The sequence below is a fragment of the Heterocephalus glaber genome, unplaced genomic scaffold, assembly GCF_053883595.1.
Source record: "Heterocephalus glaber isolate CG9 unplaced genomic scaffold, H.glaber_assembly_v1.0 deba00001572, whole genome shotgun sequence".
Classification (NCBI taxonomy): Eukaryota; Metazoa; Chordata; class Mammalia; order Rodentia; family Bathyergidae; genus Heterocephalus; species Heterocephalus glaber.
In genome coordinates, this window is record NW_028258357.1 from 14,439,044 (window position 1) to 14,459,774 (window position 20,731).

Consider the following 20,731-nt stretch of genomic DNA (forward strand, 5'->3'; position numbering starts at 1 on the left):
TGGGGCGCAGCCCGGCGGGGAGGGGCCGCGGCCGCCTGCCAGGCGTTGCCGCGGGGCCCGAGGCTCCTCCCCTGGGGTGGCCGAGCAGGAAACGGGGCGCGGCGCGGGGCGCGGGGGACGCGCGGGCTCGGCTGGCAGCCCCGGCGCACAGCCGCGGCCCGGGCGCGCGGCGCGGGGCGGAAAAGCCTGTTTACACAGCCTGCACACCGCCCGGGGAATAATGCAGTAAAGGAAGTCAGCCGGCTCGGCCTGACTGCTCCAACTTCCTGCTCTCACACACACCAGAGGGGGAAAGAAAAAAAAGAGGAGCGAGAGAAAGAAAAAAAAGGGGGGGAGAAAATCAGGATCTCATTACAAGAGCAACAGACCGTCTGCAGACGCCTGTCAGCATGGAAAGCCGTGGGCTTTCGCCCGGGTCCTCCTAGAGCCCCCCGGAGAAGGATCTGAGAGCTCCCCCACATCTGGGTAGGTCGCTGGGCGTCTGCCTGTTGCTGGGACACTTGCAAAGTTTCCTTTACGGTGGTTTTTTCCCCTTTCTTTCTTTCTTTCGGGTGGCTTGGTGGGGGTGGGGCGGTGGGCCTGGGGTGGGGGTGCGCCCGCCGGAGGGGACGCGGGATGACTCGCACCTCCACTGTCATCCGGCCACCGCCGATCGCGCCAGGCCTGGGCTGCGGGGACGCGTGCGGGGCTGCGCCGTGAGCCCAGAGGACGGGTCCCCGGGGCAGGCCGAACCGGGGCCGCGCGGCGTGGGTCCCTGGCACGCGGGTACGTGAGGCGAGCGGGCCGCGCACCTGGAGGCTGCGCCGTGTTGACCCCCCGGGGTGGGCAGGGGGCGCCAGCGATGGGGTCCAGGGAGGGAGACAGGGATGGAGAGGCGCGCGGAGGGCTCGGGCTGCGAGGGCGGGGGGCGGGGGTGGGGGGCTGCGCCCACTCCTGCAGGGCAGGTGCCCCCGCCGGGCGCACGGCCAGTCCGCCCACACTGCAGAGCCGGTGCTGGACCGGGTTTGGGGGAAGGACCCGGCTGGCCTTGATTCTGGGGCTCCTGCCTCTGTAACTTCGGATTGAATGCTGGCCTGTGGGGCTACTGTAACTTTTCTTGGGGAGGGGATTGGTTCAAATTTGAAGACTTAAAAAGGAAAAATAAAAAAGCCTCGGTTTTGTTCAGTTTTCTGAACCAAGTAGTCCAGGAGACTAGCTGTTGTTAGGCGGCGGGTGGGGGTGGGAGCAAGAAATGCTATTTCAGAAACTGCAAAAGGGGCTTTTTAGAAAAAAAGAAAAAAAAAACAACAACGAGTGTCGGGAGAGTTTCAGGCTTGTCTGGAAACGGCAAGACTAATTGCCATGCGCTTCCGCTTTGAAACTGGCAGCAGACAGCATCTTGAAAATGACTCACTAGAGGAGCTCACAAAGAAACTGTGGTTTGCTCCTTCCCAGGTTTATGTATTTGTGCCTTTTACAGTTTCCTTTGTAGTGTTCGAGGGTCCCCCGCCCCTTCCCCGCCAGCCCCCTCCAGTCCTCCCTGCTTTGAAAGCCCCAGGCCGGTCTTTAACCCGCCCCCCCCAGCCCCCCAGGCCCCCAGCCCCGGGGTGGGGGCAGACAGAAGGGGAGGCCGAGCTGTTTTTGGAGTTGGCTGTGGAGAGGGTTAAAGGGATTCTGCTGCTGGAGGGGGAAAAAGTTCCCTGAATTTTCCACTGGCTGCTGCAGGAAGAGAGAGCCCCTTTAGTCATTGCTAAGTAATGTCTGCGCACACACACCAACTAATCTCATTAGGAGTTTCCGCTGCTCGGCACAGGAGGGGTTTTGTGCAGCCGCTGTCAGCCTGGGGAGCCCAGCGCTGGAGAGGGAGACAAGTTACTGCCTTATTTACTTCGAGGTGCCTTCTCCACCCCCAGGAGCCTTTTTAGGGCAGCGTCTCAAAAACTTTAAAGTCACTTTGGCCATTTTGGATTTTGAGCTTACAGGTTTTTCTTTGTGTGTGTGCGTGTGTGTGTGTGTGTGTGTGTGTGTGTGTGGTTTCTGTTGCCCTGGCAGCTCACACATACCCATCCCCTCCCATCTGTGCTTTGTCTTTGGTTTTGTTTTTTTGGTGGTGGTGGTGGTGGGATGTCTGAGCAACCGAACGTGTTCCGGGCATCTGTTAATGAGTCTAAATTGCTTTCTGAACCTTATTGCCCAGCAAAATACCCTCTGACCCCTCTCCTTTTCTCTCTCTCTGCGGCACACATTTATTTGGAAGAGGTCAGTTAGGAGTTTGAATTTATGAGGATTATAAAATTACAAATTGTGTTAGGAGGGCACTGGGGTCAGGCAGAAAAGGAGACTGTCCATAAGTGTCGGAGAGTTTCCAGTAATGATCCTGCTTGAAAAACCCCCTGTGTATGAAAAGTGATGGCCTTAAGATGCCAAATATAGTGCAGGCCTCCAGCCTCTTTTTAAAAGCCTTTAAATGCTGCCTACAAATGTGTAGAGTTTCTAAAAAGGGCAGGGTTTTAAAGGATGAGGTCCCTTGATCAGCAAGGACAGGTTGCCTCTTTTGAGGTTGTTGGCGTTTCTTTGACAGTGGCAAAGCGTGCCCCAAAACAGGCCAGCCAAGCCTGACCAGGGGGTGAGTCAATGGCCAGGACTGGGTGTCCTGGCTCCACGCCTGGCACGGAGTAGATGCTCAGAAAATCATCGCCTTGAAACTGTGATTAGGGTAACAAAACTTGGCATAGATGAGAAAAAGCTTTCAAGGGTGGATATCATTCTGCAGGAGGTCCCTAAGACTGGAGGTTGTACATTTCCTTTGAATAAAAAGGAGGTGATTAGAGCTCCTCATTCCAGCAAGTTGTTGTTTGGGATGCATAAGGTTCATTTACATCCGTGGTTCTCAACCAGGAGTCGTTTTGCCTCTCAGCAACATTCTGGTTGTTACAGCCAGAGGGGATGTGACTGGTATCTAGTGGGCAGAGGCCAGGGATGTCGCTAAACATCTGAGAACGCCCAGAGAAGCCCCCTGCAAAGAATTTCCTAGCCCTTCATGTCAGTAGTGCCCACATGGGGAAACTTCTAATCATTCATTCAACTCTTCCACGTGCATTCATTCAACAAACAGGGCATTTAAAAGTCCTGGCCACCTGTGTAATATAATATTTAGGAATTTTCTCTCTTCTCTTTGGTTGGTGGTGTACAGTAGAATGACATGCAAGTGCTGACCCTGTGAAGGTGGCCCTGAGTCAGTCCATGTCCCAAGCTCCACCCTGACAGCATCTTCACACGCTTAGTACCAACGCTTTTTAGACCCCAAAAGCAGTAGCCCGGGGCGGGGGGGAGGGGAAGAGCAGCGTGATTTCAGCCTCATCTGGGTTTTGAAGTTACCTGAACATTTACTAAAGACCTTCTTTTTCTTATTTAAGAAATTCAAAATTGCTAACATACAGTAAATGTAATGCTGAGATCATGCTCAAATTTATATTTGTAATAACTTTTGGGAACTTGAATCTTTCCCTGAAATTGCTTTTAAAGGACTTCCAGGCAGTCTATGTAAGTTACAGTATTTTTTCTTAGCTGTCAGATATTGGATTGTATGTGTTCTGTGCCACCCAATTATGTTTATGTATCTGTCTGATTCAGATCATCAGTGAGGTACTGTCAGTGTTACCAAGTATGACCTGTTGACAAACCCAAAGCACTTAAGAAAAAAATTGTTCGACGATGTGACTTCCTGGTGTTGTCTTTTTTTACTGAGGGTGAATTAGTAACAGCTACCGATTGATACCTTTGCTGCCTTCCAGGTCTAGAGAATGCCATAGTCACCTCCATGTTTCCTAGACTTGGGGTTCCTCAGACCTTTTAAAAGCCAGCGGCTCTCTGTTCATTTCCATTTTGCCTTTGTGACCCCTTCCTAACGGCCTGCCTTTACCAGTGCCCCTGAGCAGCATGGGTAATCTGCATAGTGGACCCCATGCTCATCAGATTTTCTTGTCATAGTTTTCCATGTCATAGTTACCCATAATTCCTCTTTGCCTTTGTAGATTGATTTATGGCATTGTAGCCTAAAGGCATTTTCTGAAGATTAGTAGTTTTTTCCTGTTGTGAAAAATATTAACACAAATTACCTTAGGAAGATACAGAAAAACCTCAATGAAAAAAGAAAATAAACATCTCCCATGATCCTACAGTTAACATCTTGATGTATATTTTTGCAGTCTTTTTAAATGCATATGTGTGTTTACATACACGAAGGAACATGCGCACACATAAAAATTTTTATTTGGAATCACACTGTACTTTCTGTTTTGTAACCTATTTTCACTTAACATATCATGTAACACGTTTTAATAAGGAGTACCGAGGCCCAAATTACCACACATAGAGCTTGTATTTATTGATCTCATAAACGTGTTGACTCAGCGAGGGATTGACATAATTTCTACACAGACTTGCTTGGTATTTTTGTCCTCCGTGGTTCAAGTAATGTTCCAAGAATGCTGCCTCTCAAGACTGAGTTCCTATGTGCTGTGAAATTTGGGATTTTGACGAGTTTCTCTATGATTTAAGAATGAGTCATGATTTGCAGGAGAATATCAAGATGTAGTAACAGGAAATTCAGGGTACTACACATCAAAATAGAATGTTAAATGATGAAAGAAGAGAAACCAGGTTAAACCAAAAATACACCTGGACATTGTCATACTACCAAGGGAGAGGAAGGTGTATTTTGTGCTCTTAGCTCTTCTTTATTACTGTTTCATTTTATATCAGTAGAGTCTCCAAATTTTGAAATTGGTGTTTTAAATTGATTTCTAGCTCAAGATTGCTATTGCCTGTGGCCACTCTGAATTGAGGTCAGTTAGCTTTTTGATTGAGACCAAGAAAGCTCTGGTTTTGACACTTATAATGCACCCTAGTAAATTGAATTATCTGTATGTGTGTCTGTGCTTTGCCTTCCTTTAACAAATTCTGAAGGCCTTTAAAAATAGTAGGTTATTCAGTCTTTTAAGAAACTATTCTTTGCAGAAATTTGACTTTCCGGGATGGTTACCTTCAACCTAAAGAAAAAGTCTTTCATTTATTACTGGAAATTTACATACAGATCAGCAATTTTCAAATAAAGTTTGAACTGGTCATTTTGATAAACTGTGATTTGGTTTGACTTGGCCACAGGAATGAGGGTTATGACTACTTTATTGATACATTGATTTAAATTTCTTGGAAAGTAGTTACGAAATTATTCTAAGAGTTAAATAGAATTATTTTATAACTTGCTTGAGAGATTTACTTGTATGTTTTTAAAGAAATTAAGATGATAGTTCTACTAGTATATTCTAATTTGAATTGGACTAAGATGAATTTACTCACGTAATCTAAAAATAGGATCAAAGGCTCATTGTATCATAAATATTTTTAAAGCTATTGTATCCAGGAACAGTGCTCAATTATATGGGTATGATGGGATAGTTATAAAACAACATATCTATATATTTTAAGATGGATGCTATTAGGGGTTCAAGCAATAGAACAAAAAAAAGAAAAGAAAAAGACTTGTGATATCTTTTCACAATTTTTAAAAAATGGAGGCATAATTAAAATACATAGATCTGAAGTCTTATTGTATATACACATATATTCCTCTCTTCCAATAGAGAAAATTTCCAACACTCCAAAATATCCCTGGCTGATTTTTTTATTTCATTAGGGCAATTTCATGATTTTTTTTTTTTTTTGGTGCCGGGGATCAAACTCAGGACCTTGCGCTTGTGAGGCAGTTTCAGTGCCACTGAGCTAAATCCCCAGCCCACCAAGTTGATTCTTAAACCCCAGAACACCTGGATAATTTACTGCAGTATAACTATTGCTACTGTTATTTCCTTATTAACTGAAATTTTATTTTTTCATAAAATAAAAAATTAAATAAACCCATAGGGTATGTATATTTCCTCATCACACAATAAAAGGAAAAATCTCTTCCACATCATTTAATACCCCCAACAAATTTAATCAAAAGTGGTATGTATCCTGCAGGAAAAAATAATTCCTTTAAAGCTAATGGGGTTGAGAGGACATGAATCTTCCCAGGCCTCAGTCCCCTTGGCCGAATGAAGTGGAGAAGCTGGGTTAACCCCTTTCAAGGCGGAGTCCTAGCTGTGTACCTCCTTTTTTGGAGTAAATAGCTATGTCTACAAGTTAGGAAGTTGTGATGTACATTTTTGCCCTTCTCCCCTGACAGCCGACTTAGCAGCATGTACAGTGTTTCACAGGGAGAAAAGGAATCCCCTGCAAGTTTCCCTTCCGTTTCACCTTTGCTGGATGTGGAGGACCCAGTTGAAGGCAGTGTCACCTGCTGTCCTTCTGTTCTCCTTTGAGGTTTGTGACAGCGGGACTCATTTCTGATGACCCTCGGCCCCCTCGTTCTTGGGAGGCAGAGAGGCCTCTGGCCCAGGGCAGGTTCCTTGTCACCTGATGCTCCTCCCCCATCATCTCAGGGAGCACTCTCTCTCCCACGCTGCATCTTGAGGGCCCCCCATTCCCCCTCGCCGTCCAGACCCCTCTCCATCAGGAGCGAAAGCTGTCGTTTCATGGTACACTTTTGACCTCCTTATCCCTCTCCTGAGATATCTCCAGTGGCTTCTGCTCAGGATAAAGACCTAAAAGCTAAATTCAAGCTGCAGACTGTGGCTTGGGGTAGCCACGTGGTCTTTTCTCGGTCCCTCAGAAGCTTACTGTGCCCTCTGCCACTGGGCCTTTGTAAACACCCTTCTCTCCCAGGACTTCCCTCCCCCAGGGTCGGTCACCTCCACTGTGCCCAGCCAGTTAGCTCTCTCTCAGCTGTTCCCTGTCACCCCCTGGGTGAGCCTTTGCGTCCCCAGCTACATATCCCGAAGTCCTCCATTTCTGGCGTGCAGGGCTCTTGCCACAGGCCTTCCTTGCAGCTTTCCTCACTAGTCACATTTTCCTCCCATTCAGACCCAGACACAGGAACGGGACATAGGTAGATATGTGTTTCTGGAGATAGGGCTGCTGCCTCTCATTGTTCATGAACACTTTGTGTCCAGAACTCAGGAAATAAGTACACGCGATAGCATGGTGTCCCATGTTTTCCGAATTCACAGTCCAAACCTTGAACCTGTTAGATTTGGATAGCGAGGGGTCCCTGTATGGTGACATGCGCCACATCTGCAGTGCTTATCAGGCTGAGTTTCTGGGTCTCCAACTCTGCCTCACCCTTGGATCTATAGCAGCGCTTTGTGCACTACCTGCATGCTGTGAGTTAAAAACAACTCTGAGACGGCGTTGTCAGTACAGCCTGCCTTCCTTTGTGTTGGACTTCATAAAGCACTTTGTCTCTATGGGTAAATCTAACTCTTTGCTAGACAGTAAGCTGCTGGGATTAATAACAGGCAAATCTCTTGGCTAAACCATAAAAAGCCAAGAAGAACTTCTATATCATCTTTGATAGTTTTTGTCTAGACTTCCAAGAGAAGTAGATGAACAGAAATCAGGTTAGTGTATCTAAGAAGAAAATCTTTAGGTCTTCTGTTGGTATCAGTGTTATTATGCTGAGAATGGCTGGTTGATAACTAAGTAATTCCTAGGGTAGTTCAGCTTGAAACAATTGGAATTGAAAGTCCTTTCCATGCTAGAATTAATTGTTCTAGAACAAGCATCATTGGCCCTTTATTGAGGTCTTCATTTGACCAAGGTTTCATACATAGTTCCCCTTGATGATCACTTTTGAGTTCCATTATTATCATAGTTCAGAGGCCTTCTTCACTCACATGAAAACCTGTGTGCAAGGCCTAGGGTTTATTCCATGGTATGTGTCTGGGAAGCTTCCAGAATTGACTGGGAATTCCATACCACCTGAAGCTGAATGTCGTCACCAGCCTCAAAAAGACCATGCTGAAGCCCAGGAAAGCAAGCAGGCAAGAAAGGGCAGGATCAGTGTTAGACGCTTGACCTGATCCTAAGAATTAGGAGGAATATTCTGTGGTTGATACTCATTGAGACGGAAATGTAGCTTCCCCATGTTATCGCCTTATTGGAGCCTGGAAAGTTTGCCTTCAGAGGTGGAAATACAAGCCCTACTGTTGGAGTTTGTTAGGCAATGAAAGCAACTGGCATGGAAAAGGAGTTCACGCAGGTGCTTGTGCACATGCATTTGCCTGTGTTGCTAGAGGTTGCAAGAGGGATGGTGGAGGAGTCTGAGAGAATGGGATGGTATGCGGCCCGCAGTCTCTGCCCTCCTCTACGCAGAGCCACTCTGCCATGTAGAATTTGAGCCCGAGTTCTTTGCCGAGGGTGGGCGTGCCTGGGAGCATTTAATAAGCTTCTCCACTCGGAAGAATCCTTGTTTCACTGTCAGGTGAGCACCTGGATTTATAATTGCCAGGAATTAGATTCCTGATAATTTCACCAAGTCCAATTATAAACATGCAGAGAAGGGACCGATCCATTTAGCAATATTTGGAAGACCATGTGAGGTGCACGACCTCAATTTTTTGGTATGATCTTAGACTCGGAATCCAGAATTCTTGAGGCATGGTAGGGAAGTTATTTCTGCCAGTGTTCTTGTGTGTTTTCCGAGCCAAGCCCCAGATACTGATCATTTAGACCAGAGGGCATTGGATGGTTTCTTTTTCTGTTTTTTAAAGCAGTTTAGAACAATGCCTCCAAATGCTCCCAGGCAGAAGTGTGTTGTCACATCTGTGCAGCCTGCCTGGCCAGAGCTGTCCTTGGGTGAACCCACTTCATCATTGACAGGCGCCAGTCACTCCTGGCTTCGAAGAATCCACTTAGGTGCTGCTGTTCTCAGTTCTGCGGGTTTGATATGTGAGTAAATGGAATACTTTGAAGAGCATTAAAAATGCCTTTGAATAAAGACGTGTGAAGATGTCTCAACTCAGACCCAAATGTACTGTGTGGCTCACAAAAGATCGGGACTGGCTGCTCTCATGAAGGGTGCTCCCTTGCTTTGATTTAAGTCAGAGCTGAACCACAAGAACAGTATCTTTCAGCATTTCCACTTCCTCTGATTTTTTTCTTAACCTAAATATTAAGGCCCAGTAATTTGTCTTTAAGAAAATAGAAACTTTAGGACCTTGCTGTTGAAGATTTACATGCACCAGATTGACTGAAACATTTTCCCTAATAAAAACATAAAATGGATAATTCTCTTTAGTAAGAGATAAACACGAATGTCTAAATCTGGCTCATTGTTATTTTGTATAATTAATATATTTATGCTTAAATATATAAAGGGTGATCAAAATATATGGTGAATGTTTAAATTTTAAGATTTATTACAGTAAAAGACATTGCCATTAATTCCCCCTCAAAAATACCCCCCCGCCCCGTTTCAAATACACTTATCCCATTGTTCTTGCCACTTTCTGAAGCAGTTCTAGAAGTGCTCTTTTGTGAGTGTCTTTACAAGATATGATCAAAATTAGAGAATGCTGCTGCCAAGTGCCACCCAATGGAAAGGGGGCTCATAAAAACATTATGCTGTGTCTTCATCCACCTGGTTCGCCAGATCTGGTGCTGTAAGACTTTTGGCTTTTTCCCAAAGTCAAAATGACCATGAAAGGTAAACATTTTGAATCAATTTGGGACATCAAGGTAGCCATGACAGAGCAACCAAAGACACTCACGAAAGAGCACTTCCAGAACTGCTGCAAAAAGTGGAACGAGTCTTTTTGAAATGAGGGTAAGTTTTCTGAGGGGGATTAATGGCAATGTATCTTTTACTGTAATGATTTTTAAACAATTTAACACTGTGTTTTTCAGTGATACCTCATATCAGAAGAGGAACAGAGTAACATTATATGGGGCATTACAAAAAATGCCCAGCCAAGTTAGTGGGTGACAAATGCCTAGGTGAGGATTAAGGGCAGGGCCATGAGGTCCCTTTGGGCACAGGTAAGATGTTTGATGCTGATGCCACCTGTTGACGTCACTTCCATACCACGTTTTTGGTGGCCTTTGTGAAACAGCCTTCTTCTGACGTGAACCATTGGTCGACCACTTGGTGACTCTTAATGTTACTTTGTTCACCGATTCAGTGCATTCTGGTGATTAATTTAAAATAGGTTTTAAGCACGAAGAGTGGGAGAGGACTGCTTTGTTTTGCAATCACTTGTGTTTATTTTCACAACAGTTTTCTTAGGGATGCCAATATCTGCTAGGCACACCAAGATGTTCTAAATGTGTTCGACTCACTGTGGTTTGTGTACAACTCAGGCATGGTTTTAAATAGATCCAGTGAAAGCTGAGAGGCCTCTTGCTTGCTCTTTTATCTTCACGCCGTCACATTTTCACTTCATGTTAAAAAAGAACGTTATTAGGAGCTATTTACATTTGGAATAAACCCTCCGCATTTGGCACGGGAACTGCCATGTGTCGCTAGGCTTGATATCCACGTGGAAAAATAAGAGAGGAACATGCATGTGGCGAGAGAAGTGCTGTGAGGCGTAGTCACTACCTTCGTGACTTTAGGCGCAGCAGAAATCCCACAGATGTCCACCACATGAGCAGGTGATGATATATTGAATACTACGGATTCACTCCTTTTTACAGATCTCTTCCAAAGTGAATATATTATCAGAACAGATTTATGTCTAAAGTTCATGCCGAGAATTTGCATTTCCTAAACCATGACGAAGTTTTGCAGTGAGCAGAACATCACGGAGAAAAGCTGTGAAGGTAAAGTGACCACGGGCCTAAAGGCCCCGAAGAGTCTAGTTCCTGGCTTAGGCAGCCAGCCCTGTAAGGGACTCTTTGTGCTTCTCAAACTCTCCCAACAGGATGTCACTGGTGATACCTTAAAGACCAGTAATTCATAGCCATTTTTGTGACAGTACTATATATAGCAGGACCAAAAGACTAGCTAATGTCAACATTATCCAGCTAAATCTTGACATTGCCAGGGAACAGGAACACATTTTTGCCAATGGCTAATTTAAGAAAAGAAAAAAATGTGTAATACCATTTGCCCTTTGTAAATTATCAGTAGTTCTAATAGACCACAAAGTTTTAACTCTAATCATATACTTCTAACCAAAGTCAAGACCAGCCAACTGGTATCCTTTCCTGTGTCTGTGCAGCATTTAAAAAAGAAAAAATAATGTCAATGGATTCATTCCAGGAAGAGGGAAAGGTAACTTTCCCAGGAGGATTGGTGTTGGGGACTTGTTGAGTTTTAGTGACTTGGCCATCCAGAAATGATTGAAGAAGTGATAGTGTATTATTTTAAGTCCTACGGAGAAGAAAAGAAAAGTTTCCAGTTTTCCTGGGAAGAGCATGACTTTTTCTCCTTGGCCAGCACTTTCTGTGAAGAAAAGCTGGAAGAAAAAGGTCAAAGGTTCCTATTGCTTCTTCCAGGCCCCTAGAAATTCGCAGCCTGATGCGTCATGCAAGCGTGAGAAGTGGGCAGTAGTGAAGAGAAATGTGTTTTGGTTGTGGCAGTAAATAAAATAGAGACAGAGCGGAACAACCACTGTGGGCTGGCTATGGGGCCCACAGTGGCCTTGGTAGGATGGAGGAGAGAAGTGATTCTCATGCTAGAGGAAGTTATTTCTGGGGGCCCGGGAGGACCAGAGAGGTATAAGCCTCCAGGGAGGGAAGGCTCTTGTAACCCTCTTGGGGTAGAGTTCGGATTGCTGTGTGCATGTTGGGGCGGCCCGCTCCAGGTGCAGCCAGGCCAGCGGAAGCGGGAGGCGCACAGATGGCTGGTACCTCTCTCTCCGCCAGGAAACGCCCGCCTGTCCGAGCAGCAGGGCCGGGACTCGGAGCCCAGCTGCGCAGACTTCCCGGAGCCCAGTGTCCCTTGGGAATCCTTCTGAGCGGAAGGGACAGTGTGGTAGCTCACACCTGCCCCCACCTGGGACGCCTTCCTGGCCGGGCTTTCGCCAACCTTCCTGACCCTGGTGTGGCTCGGGGGATGCACACGTGTGTGACGGACACGGGGCAGGTGTGATGGGAAGGTCGCTTGTCAGCAGCACGTGTCACAGATTGTCACTGATGGCAAAAAGAGCAGCGACCCAGTTTTTAATTCGAGGAGCTAAGACAAGCCTTTTCTTTTGCTTTTAAACATATTTTATCTTGCCTTTTTTTTTTTTCTAATGTTTCCACTGGGTGGTGCTGCAGGAATTCCTACCTTTTGCCTTGGATCTACCCTTCCCAGAAAGACGCCTCTACAGCATAATAGGAGGAAGTCCTGATTTAGAAAGATTTTACAGTTTCAACACAATGGAAGAGTCTGGAGGATGCTTTGGCAGGAAATGGCTCAGTTTCTGGATGTGGAAAAACCACCATCACTTTGCATCATGCATAAAGTGTTCTCGCTGCGCTGGGTATAGATTTTGACTTTTACCAGCTGCTCTTTTAGCACAATAAAGCTTTCAAATTTATCTGAGCTATGATGGCTTCCTTCTCGTGGAAGTGGTATGTGAGATTGCCTGTATTTTGATTTTTGTCAAACCATCCTCGAGTATATAAGTAAACAAGCCCTTTCTAATGGTAAGACAGTTATAGGTGTAAGAAAACATTTCTGCTAAGGCTTTCTTTGAAGCCAAAGACATTCTTATTTTAAAGTTTAATTCCACAGTGCATTTTTTGTTTTTGTTTTTCGGTCCAGTGCTAGGGATAGAACCCAGGGCCTTGTGCATGCTAGACAAGCACTCTGCCACTGAGCTACATCCCTGGCCCAATTACATATTTTTATTTTCAAAACACTTTTTTTTTGTTGTTACCGGGGATTGAACTTGGGTCCTTGCATTTGCAAGGCAGGTAGTGGAACCACTGAGCTAAATCCCCAGCCCTCAAAATACTTTTAATCGTAACAAGTCTTTTAGCTTGCTAACACTTAGCTAAAGAGAGGGCTGGGGCTGTCTTTACCCCTTTTCCAAACAAGGAGACTAGTAGAGAAAAATCCCTGACCCTGTCTCCAGCTTGATGGCTTCAGCTGTCCCGAGAATTTGTATAACCTGACTTCCAACTTTTCCCCTGGATGCTCAGGATTGGATTGGATTAATATCAATAAAACAAAACAAAAATGGGGTGGAAGATTTTCCATTCAAGCAAAGGGCTCTAAATTCAAGAGTTGAGAGTTTGTGGGGAGGGGGAAGACTGCATTGGAGATTAAGAAGCTTACATTTAAGGGCACTAGGTAAGGGTTTAGCGGGTTGTACTGACTGCGGAGTACCCTGGATTTTCAGGGTGTGCCATAGTCCTCTCAAACTCCACTGGCTTAGAACCTGACACAGCTTTTTGGAGGTCTGTCTTGTGTTATCTTTTTTTTTTTTTTTTTAATCTTTTGCTTTCACAGTGCCAGGGATTGAATGTAGGGCCTGGTGCATGCTGGACAGGTGCGCTGCCCGTGAGCTGCACCCCAGGCTGTGGTATTAAGTTTTACAGGGACATTTCTGAGGTTCCAGGGTTGTGCCACCACACACAGTTTCAGTGGGGTCCCCAGCCTGTCCTTCTCCCCACATGGAGTGGTCCTCACGATTCATTTCAGAGTGATGTGAAATGCACACGTGTTTGGATCCTTCTTTGGGGCCCGGCTTGCTCCCCTGGGTCACCTATGACTTCCATTTCCTGGTACACGTGCTGAGGAGAAGGACCCCTCTCTCCAGGCCCTGGAAGGAACTAGGTTCTAGAACTCAGAGCTTCTCGTGTCCTGTTTCATCATCCAGAGGCAGTCTTGATATTCTGTGTTGAGTGAATTTGAAGCCTGTGTAAAGCTGTAGCTCTGTCTTTTAACAGGGAAGTTGGTTTAAAAAATGGTGGAATGGGGCTGGGGATTTGGCTCAGTGGTTCCGTTGCCTGCCTTGAAAGTGCAAGGTCCCGAGTTCGATCCCCAGTACCAGAAAAAAAATGATGGAGTGATAGGTTCAAAGATTCTTTCTTGAAATAGAATCCAACTGGAATAAGTAGTCACAGACATTTCCTGACTTGGTCCCTTGTGGGAATGTCTTGTAGCCTACCCCATTGGAATGAGACTGCACCTTTTGCTGCAGAGGTGTGCATGTAAGAAGTGAAGCCTGTCTGCACGGTGTTTAAGAACCTGGACCTGGGAGCTGGATGCTCCTGGGTAGGGGTCTCTGTTTGCCTTTATCTTTCCTGTAGCCATGAGCATCTGGTGTCCCAGTTTTAAATCATGGCTTCCTCATGCGTGTGGTGAACTGCAAGCATGAAACTTGGACAGCACGTGTAGAGAGAGCACTCAGAGCATGGCCTGGTACATGAGTGGTCATCAAAGGTTACCCTTAAAAAGGACAAGTTCTTATGTAAGTGGACTTTTTGGTCTAAACCTTACTCTTGAGAATTCCCTGGAATCTCATTATTGCTGGGATTGAGGATGTAACTTGTTTTCCTCAGAGCATGGCTCTTGATTCAGAATTTATAAATTATCTTTAGAACTTTTCAAGCCCCACTGAAATTATGTATGGGTGTATAGTGGACGTATGTATATTTTCTGCTAGAGAGTTAGATTCCCTAAAGGGTCTGTGAACCAAACATAACAAGTTCCTGCCCTGGCATTGTGATTGTACGTATGTATGTGTGTCTATGTCTACTTTATGTGTATGGTTCTGTGTTTTAGTTTAAGCCTGTGATATTGTTGGTATTTAACTGTTTTTGACCAATAGAAACAACAGTTTCACAGAGCTCAACCTCATAGCTATGATATTGTTAGAAAACAAGTTGAAGTAGCATCATAACCATTACACTTTTTAAATATGTTATTTATCAAAACCTAGCAAGTTGAAATGTATTAGGCAGCTTGGACTGCTTAGTAATTGTATTTGTCTAAAATAACTTCTCCTGTGTCTCCTGTTAGAAATAGTCTCGAATTTTCACTGGGGATTTGTTGGTAGCTTTAGCACAATTAACGAATCCTTTTCTGCTTAGGGTTTTTGTTTCTGTAGTGAATTCATAGTTAATCACTTGGGAGAGGTAACACATTCTCCAAGTTTTCTTGGGCAGCCAGACGTCAGTATCCTTGGAGAAAGCAGATCCTGGCCGTCGTGTGCAGGGTTAAAACAGAGCCGACACACAAGACCAAATGAAACCAGAGCTGCAGTTACAAAGTGGGACAGATGTAGGAGGCCAGGTTTCCTGTGGCCCATTTTCCAGTTTCCTGCCTGCAACCTGCAGAAGAGGAAGCTGAGTGTTAGCAAGTATGAGAACTGAAGGGGGACGTGCTGCGAGCCAGAAATAAGATTCACGCGAACAACACAGACAGCGAAAACAATCGCAAAGAAAGTGAACGCTCAGGTTTCAGGCCCAGAATATCCGGGAAGGAAGAGCCCATCGGTTTAAAGAAAAAGCGTGATCCACAGAGCCTGCAGTCACACAGGCAGGGTGGGGCAGAGGCCGGGCCCAGGTTGTGGGAGCCGCTGGCGTTTACGGCCCTACTCATCTTTCCAGACGTGGCCTGCTGTTGTAATAAGCTTAGTTACCTGCAAAGATTTTCCCCGCAGCGCCCGGGGCTTCTGGATCTGTTTCCTGGCGCAAGGGAGGTGGGTGCGGTTAACCGACCGGCTATAATGACCTGCAGCACCGATTTGGGGAGGCCGAGGGCCCAGTCCCCTGCTTTGATCTGGCAGGCTGTGAGCCTTTGACTGCCCAGTAAAACTCCCGTCTGATGTTTTCACATAAGTGGTTAAATGGAGGTGTGTGTGGAAGACAGCAGCTTGCGTGCTCCGAGAGGCCTGGTGGGGACATGCAGGGTCCAAGCGGTCGGTCGGTCGGTCGTTTGGAAGACCCTGGAGATTGTGGGCCCTTTCACTCATTTTAGGAGTTTGTGAAGTCACACAGCACAATCCCACCTTTAAGGGTAGAGGAGTTGCAATTCGGCCACACCTTTTTCATTGAGTACCAGAGTATTTGTCAGGTGCTGGGTTGGAATTGCTGGTTGATGCTAATGAAATAATGGCTACAGATAAGCCAGGTGCAGTGGCACACGCCTGTAATCCCAGCACTGGAGAGGCTGAGGCAGGAGGATCACCGAAAGTTTGAGTTAATGAGTTCATGGCCAGCCTGGAATACATAATGACCCTGTTTCGAAAAATAAAAATAATGGCCAAAAGGAAATAGCTGCATTGGTAGGAACCTTGTTGGTGGCTTATAATGCACAGGGCACTGTCATGAGCTTTCCTATACCGCATCTCATTGAAATCGAGGTGTGTGCTTCTGGGACAGACTGTTACTCAGTCTGCAGATGGACCACCTCTTTTCCAAGCCCAGAAGCAACAAATGCTGTACCAGGAACTTTAAGAAGTTTTGGGATGTGGCCAAGTTAGAGATCAAAGAGGTACCCATGTGAGGCAGCCCGGAGTGAGAACAGGCCCCTTTCAGTCTCCACCGGGGCCTCCTCAGGAAATGCGGACTCAGACGGCCCGGGCTGTGTGGTGCCAGGGTGAGGTGGGAGAGGGCTTGAATCTGCACATGCGGGAGGGAGGAAGTAGAATGGCCCAGAGATGCTTTCCCAGCTGGGATCAGCGTAGGTATCCATTTACTTTTCCAGGGAACACTCACCTATATAAAAATCCCGGTGTGGCGGTGTATTTCTGTCATCCCAGGACTCTAGGAGACTGAAGCAGGAGGGTCACAAGTTCGAACCCAACATGGGCAGTTTTATGACTTAGTGAGACCTTGTCTCAATGTAAAGAAGGGCTCGGGATGTAGCTCAGTGCAAAGGGCCTAGGTTCAATTCCCAGCACTGCAGAAATAAATGAATGAATAAATAAAGTCACCAATGAATCAGTTTATACAGTGAACCTAATTTACACCACAGATTTCAGAAGGAGAGAGGAGAGGCCCACAGGTGAATATTCTGTCATGACAGTGGTCAGTGATTTCTTCCAAAAAATCTTCCTCTATCCTCAGATTAAAGAGTTACTTAGAAAATATCACAAACTGTAAATAAATACAGAGCAAATCCATAGGCTGAGTACTGTATTCTGCTATTTTCCTGTTCTCTTTGTCCCTTAAGAAATGATCAGTCTAGATACAGCATAACGGAGATCGCGAACATTTGTTAATGGATGGAAAAAGCTCCAACACAGACTTGGCCTTGTGCATTTATTTTCACATACAGTGGTTGACAATCATGAAAATAGTTTTTGAAGATAAATTGTAATGTGGTTTCACCTCACAAAAAAGCAAAAAAGACATCAATAGGAAGAGTTCAGACTCATCCTGGTCTCTCCAGCCCTGTGAGTTTGAACAAACACAAAGCCACATTTTGGGGATCTCCTCCTTTGTGTATTTCCTTACATCACGGTGCTCTTCCTATGCTTGGGCTCTCTCCCTCTCTCTCTCCCTCTCTCTCTCCCTCTCTCCCTTTCTCCCTCTCTCCCTCTCTCCCTCTCTCTCTCCCTTTCCCTCCCTCTCCCTCTCTCCCTCTCTCCCTGTCTTTCCCTCTCTCTCCCTCCCTCTCCCTCCCTCCCTCTCCCTCTCTCTCTTCCTCTCTCCCTTTCCCTCCCTCCCTCTCCCCCCCCTTTTAATTGGCTTTTTTCTTCAGTATAATCTTAAGAAAGTCAGAGGCGATCTTCTGCCCCTCAACTCCCATCTTAGTGCAGATTTATAAATGAAACCGAGAACACGCAAAGGGACGCTTTAGGTTGCCACTGACGGAACAAGTGGGCATTTCATTTCCACTTCTAAGAATGGAAGCAAAAACCTGCCTTGCCCGAGGAGCCTACGCCCGGCTCACACTAGGACGCGTGGCGCCACCTTGTGACCGACAGGAGGCAGAGCCGCCTCGAAGAAGAGGGACGCGCCTTCCAGCGACCCTGAAGCTGAGCCGCTGCAGGGACAGCGACAGGGTCCTGCATTCCACCGGTGGCATCTTTCTCTCTGAGCCTCTGTCCCGGTGAAAGAATGAATGAATGATTTTTATAATTTGTTTTTTCTGGTACTGGGAATTGAACCCCCAGGTCCTTGGGCAAGCTGGAAAGCTCTCTAGCCCTGAGCTACAACTACAGCCATAAATCAAGGATTAAAAAAAGACAGCAAGAAAAGACTAAGAGGAGCACAAAACTATTTGCATATTATTTGCAATCTTAAAAAACAAGAAGTTGAAAACTCAGAGGGCAGAAAGCATCACTTCTTTCTTTGCTTTCTTCCCCCTCCCTTCCTCCATCCCTTCCTTCTTTCCTTTCTTTCTTGAACTCCCTATATAGCCCAGGCTGGCCTCGAACTCACAGTGGTCCTCCTGCCTCAGCCTCCCGAGTGCTGGGATTACAGGCGTGCGGCACCACACCTGGCCCCATACCTGGCAGTTTAAACTGGAGTCAGAATAGGCGCTAGGTGATAGGAGTCACCTTCAAGACTTTAAAAATTCTCTGAGAAACAAACCTGAGCATTTTCCAGGTCACCTTATAAACAAACACCAGGCACCATGTGGTTCAAAGTTCTTCAGGGCAGCGCCTATACCGGTCCGTTGTCTGCTGAACAAACAGCCAGGGTGGAAGCGAGGTCTGAGGTGATTTCACAGCGTGCTCTGCAGAGAAATCTCCTTTGGTGCTTAAAAAGGAATAGCAGCTGACGCAGAAGTTGCGCCAGGTCTGGTTTCAGGGCAGTGGCGACTCGGTAACCCTGGAAAGCGAGGTGCTTTTGTCCCGATCATCCCCATTTTCACCCGTGAGGATGCTGCAGTCTGTCCCTTCCCGAGTGGCAGGGCTGGTGCTTGCCTTTGCATCCCCGCCTTGGCTCCCGAATCTGCAGGTAACCACGCCGTGGACTCCCACGTAGACAAAGCTGTTCCTCCGCTCACCTTCCGGGTCAGCAGCCAGTTGCTTCAGGGAAGAACTGGAGAGAAGGCTCCTCTGGATGATGCGATTCTGACTTCGCAGAGGCCCTGTTCATGATGGAGAGCTGATCACAGGATAATTCTTGTCTGTAGATTTGCAGGGCTGTTCTCACCGAGGTCCGCTGGCACCCCAGCCCCGTTCTGTCTTCATTTGCATATTCATTTTTCTATTCCTAGGCTGTAAATGCCTCTATTATTCACATTCTTTTTTTTGAACTCATTATAAAAACTACCTGGTTCTCTCGTTGGTGAATGGGTAAAATCTTTAACGTGTTCATTTTTTTCTTTTCTAGTCTCTCTCAGGGGTGTAAGGACAGAAGTCCTTGTCCCTCTGGATCACTTATGTGTTCCAGGCACTGAGATGGTGTCTTGGTATAAGATGGGCACTAAAGGCCCGGGGATTTAGCTCAGTGGTTTCGGCTGCCTGCTCCACAAGTGCAAGGACCCGAGTTTGATCCCCGGTACCAAAAAAAACCCCCCAAAACCACACACACACACACAAAAGATAGGCACTAAATGCCAGGTGTGGTGCTGCCTACCAGTAATTGCAGTGTTCTGAGAGGCTGAAGCAGGAGGATTGCAAATTCAAGTCCAGCCTGGGCCACTTAGTGAAACCTTGCCTTAAAAAAAGAAAAAACAACTGGGGACATAATTCATTGGGAAGGCCTGGAGTTCAGTCCCCAGTACTGCAAAATAAATAAGCATTAAAAAAGAACTAGAAAGAAAACGGAGTCTTTAATCAGGTATAATATATAAATATCTTATTCAAATGAACCTGGGCTGGAGCATGGTCATCACCATAACTTTTTGGTAAGACGTGGACAGGTTTTAATAAGACCTCACTGTCATGTGTGAAATCAGTCACCGGTTTGAATGAGGCCCAGAAGGAATGGATTTTGTCTCTTTCTTTTCATTTTTTGGCAAGAATTATACATCTTGATAAGCTCCTACCCAGTTATATCACATATTTAAGGGGGGGAGCCACAGTAAAAGTGGTAATAAAGAGAATTTGTCAATACTGCAAATGTATTCATCTTTTCCCTGGTCCTTTAAAGGAGGTATGCATATTATTCAGATTTGACAAGCAGTTTTTATTTATTTTATTTATTTTTTGGGGGTAGGTACCGGGGATCGAACTTGAGTCCTTGTGCTTGCAAGGCAGGCGGTGGAACCACGGAGCTAAATCCCTGGCCCGCAGTTTTAATTTTTTATCATTGTTAATTGACATCAAAATGGCATGTATTTATCAGGTGCAGGGTCTGGTTTTGATACATGTGATGATCAGATCGGGATACTGAACATATCGATTGCATCAAACAGAATCTTCTCCTCTAGCAATTGGAAATATACAAAATATACAATAAACAGCTGCTGGCTGTAGTCACCCACTGTGTGCCTGTAACTCAGTACCCACCTCTCCCTGTCCCTGGCTCCTGTAACCCTTGACCTCTCCCACTTCCGTGACCCTGACTCTTAGATTCTACGTGAGTGATATCATGCAGTATGTGTCCTCCTGTGCCTGGCTTATTTTACTTGGCATAGTGGCCTCCAGGACCTTCTGCGTCCTTGCAAGTGACAAGATTTCATCTTTTCATGGCTAAATAGTACTCTATTATGCATAACTATGTATGTAAATAATATATACACATACACAGTTATACAGTGCCTGTTTACCTTATCTGCTTATCCATGGATTGGCATTTAGGTTGAGTCTGTTTCTTGGTCATTGTGAATAACCCTGCAATGAATGTGAGAACGCAGCTATCTTTCTGAGATCCTGGCTTGGTTTCCTTCGGTTACTCACCCAGCAGTGGGACTGCTGCTTTACAGATAGTTCTAGTCTCACTGTTTCAAGGGGCCCCTCCAGTTGTCCTGGCTGGCTGTCCTAATGCAGATTCCCACGGACCCTGTGTGAGGGTTCTGGTTTCCCTG

General features: G+C 45.9%; 1 protein-coding gene across 3 annotated transcripts in view; it reads left to right on the forward strand.

Annotated features, from left to right (window-relative positions):
- Nucleotides 1-91: 91 nt before the first annotated feature.
- Nucleotides 92-20,731, forward strand: part of Elk3 (ETS transcription factor ELK3) — a 55,326-nt gene continuing 34,686 nt past the window's right edge. For 2 of the 3 annotated variants that reach the window (XR_205262.3, XM_021258447.2), the window contains exon 1: nt 103-465. The gene's annotated coding sequence lies outside the window, so the exon portion shown is untranslated. Of the gene's footprint in view, nt 466-20,731 lie in introns of all 3 variants that reach the window. The other variant, XM_004844904.3, reaches the window with a different exon arrangement.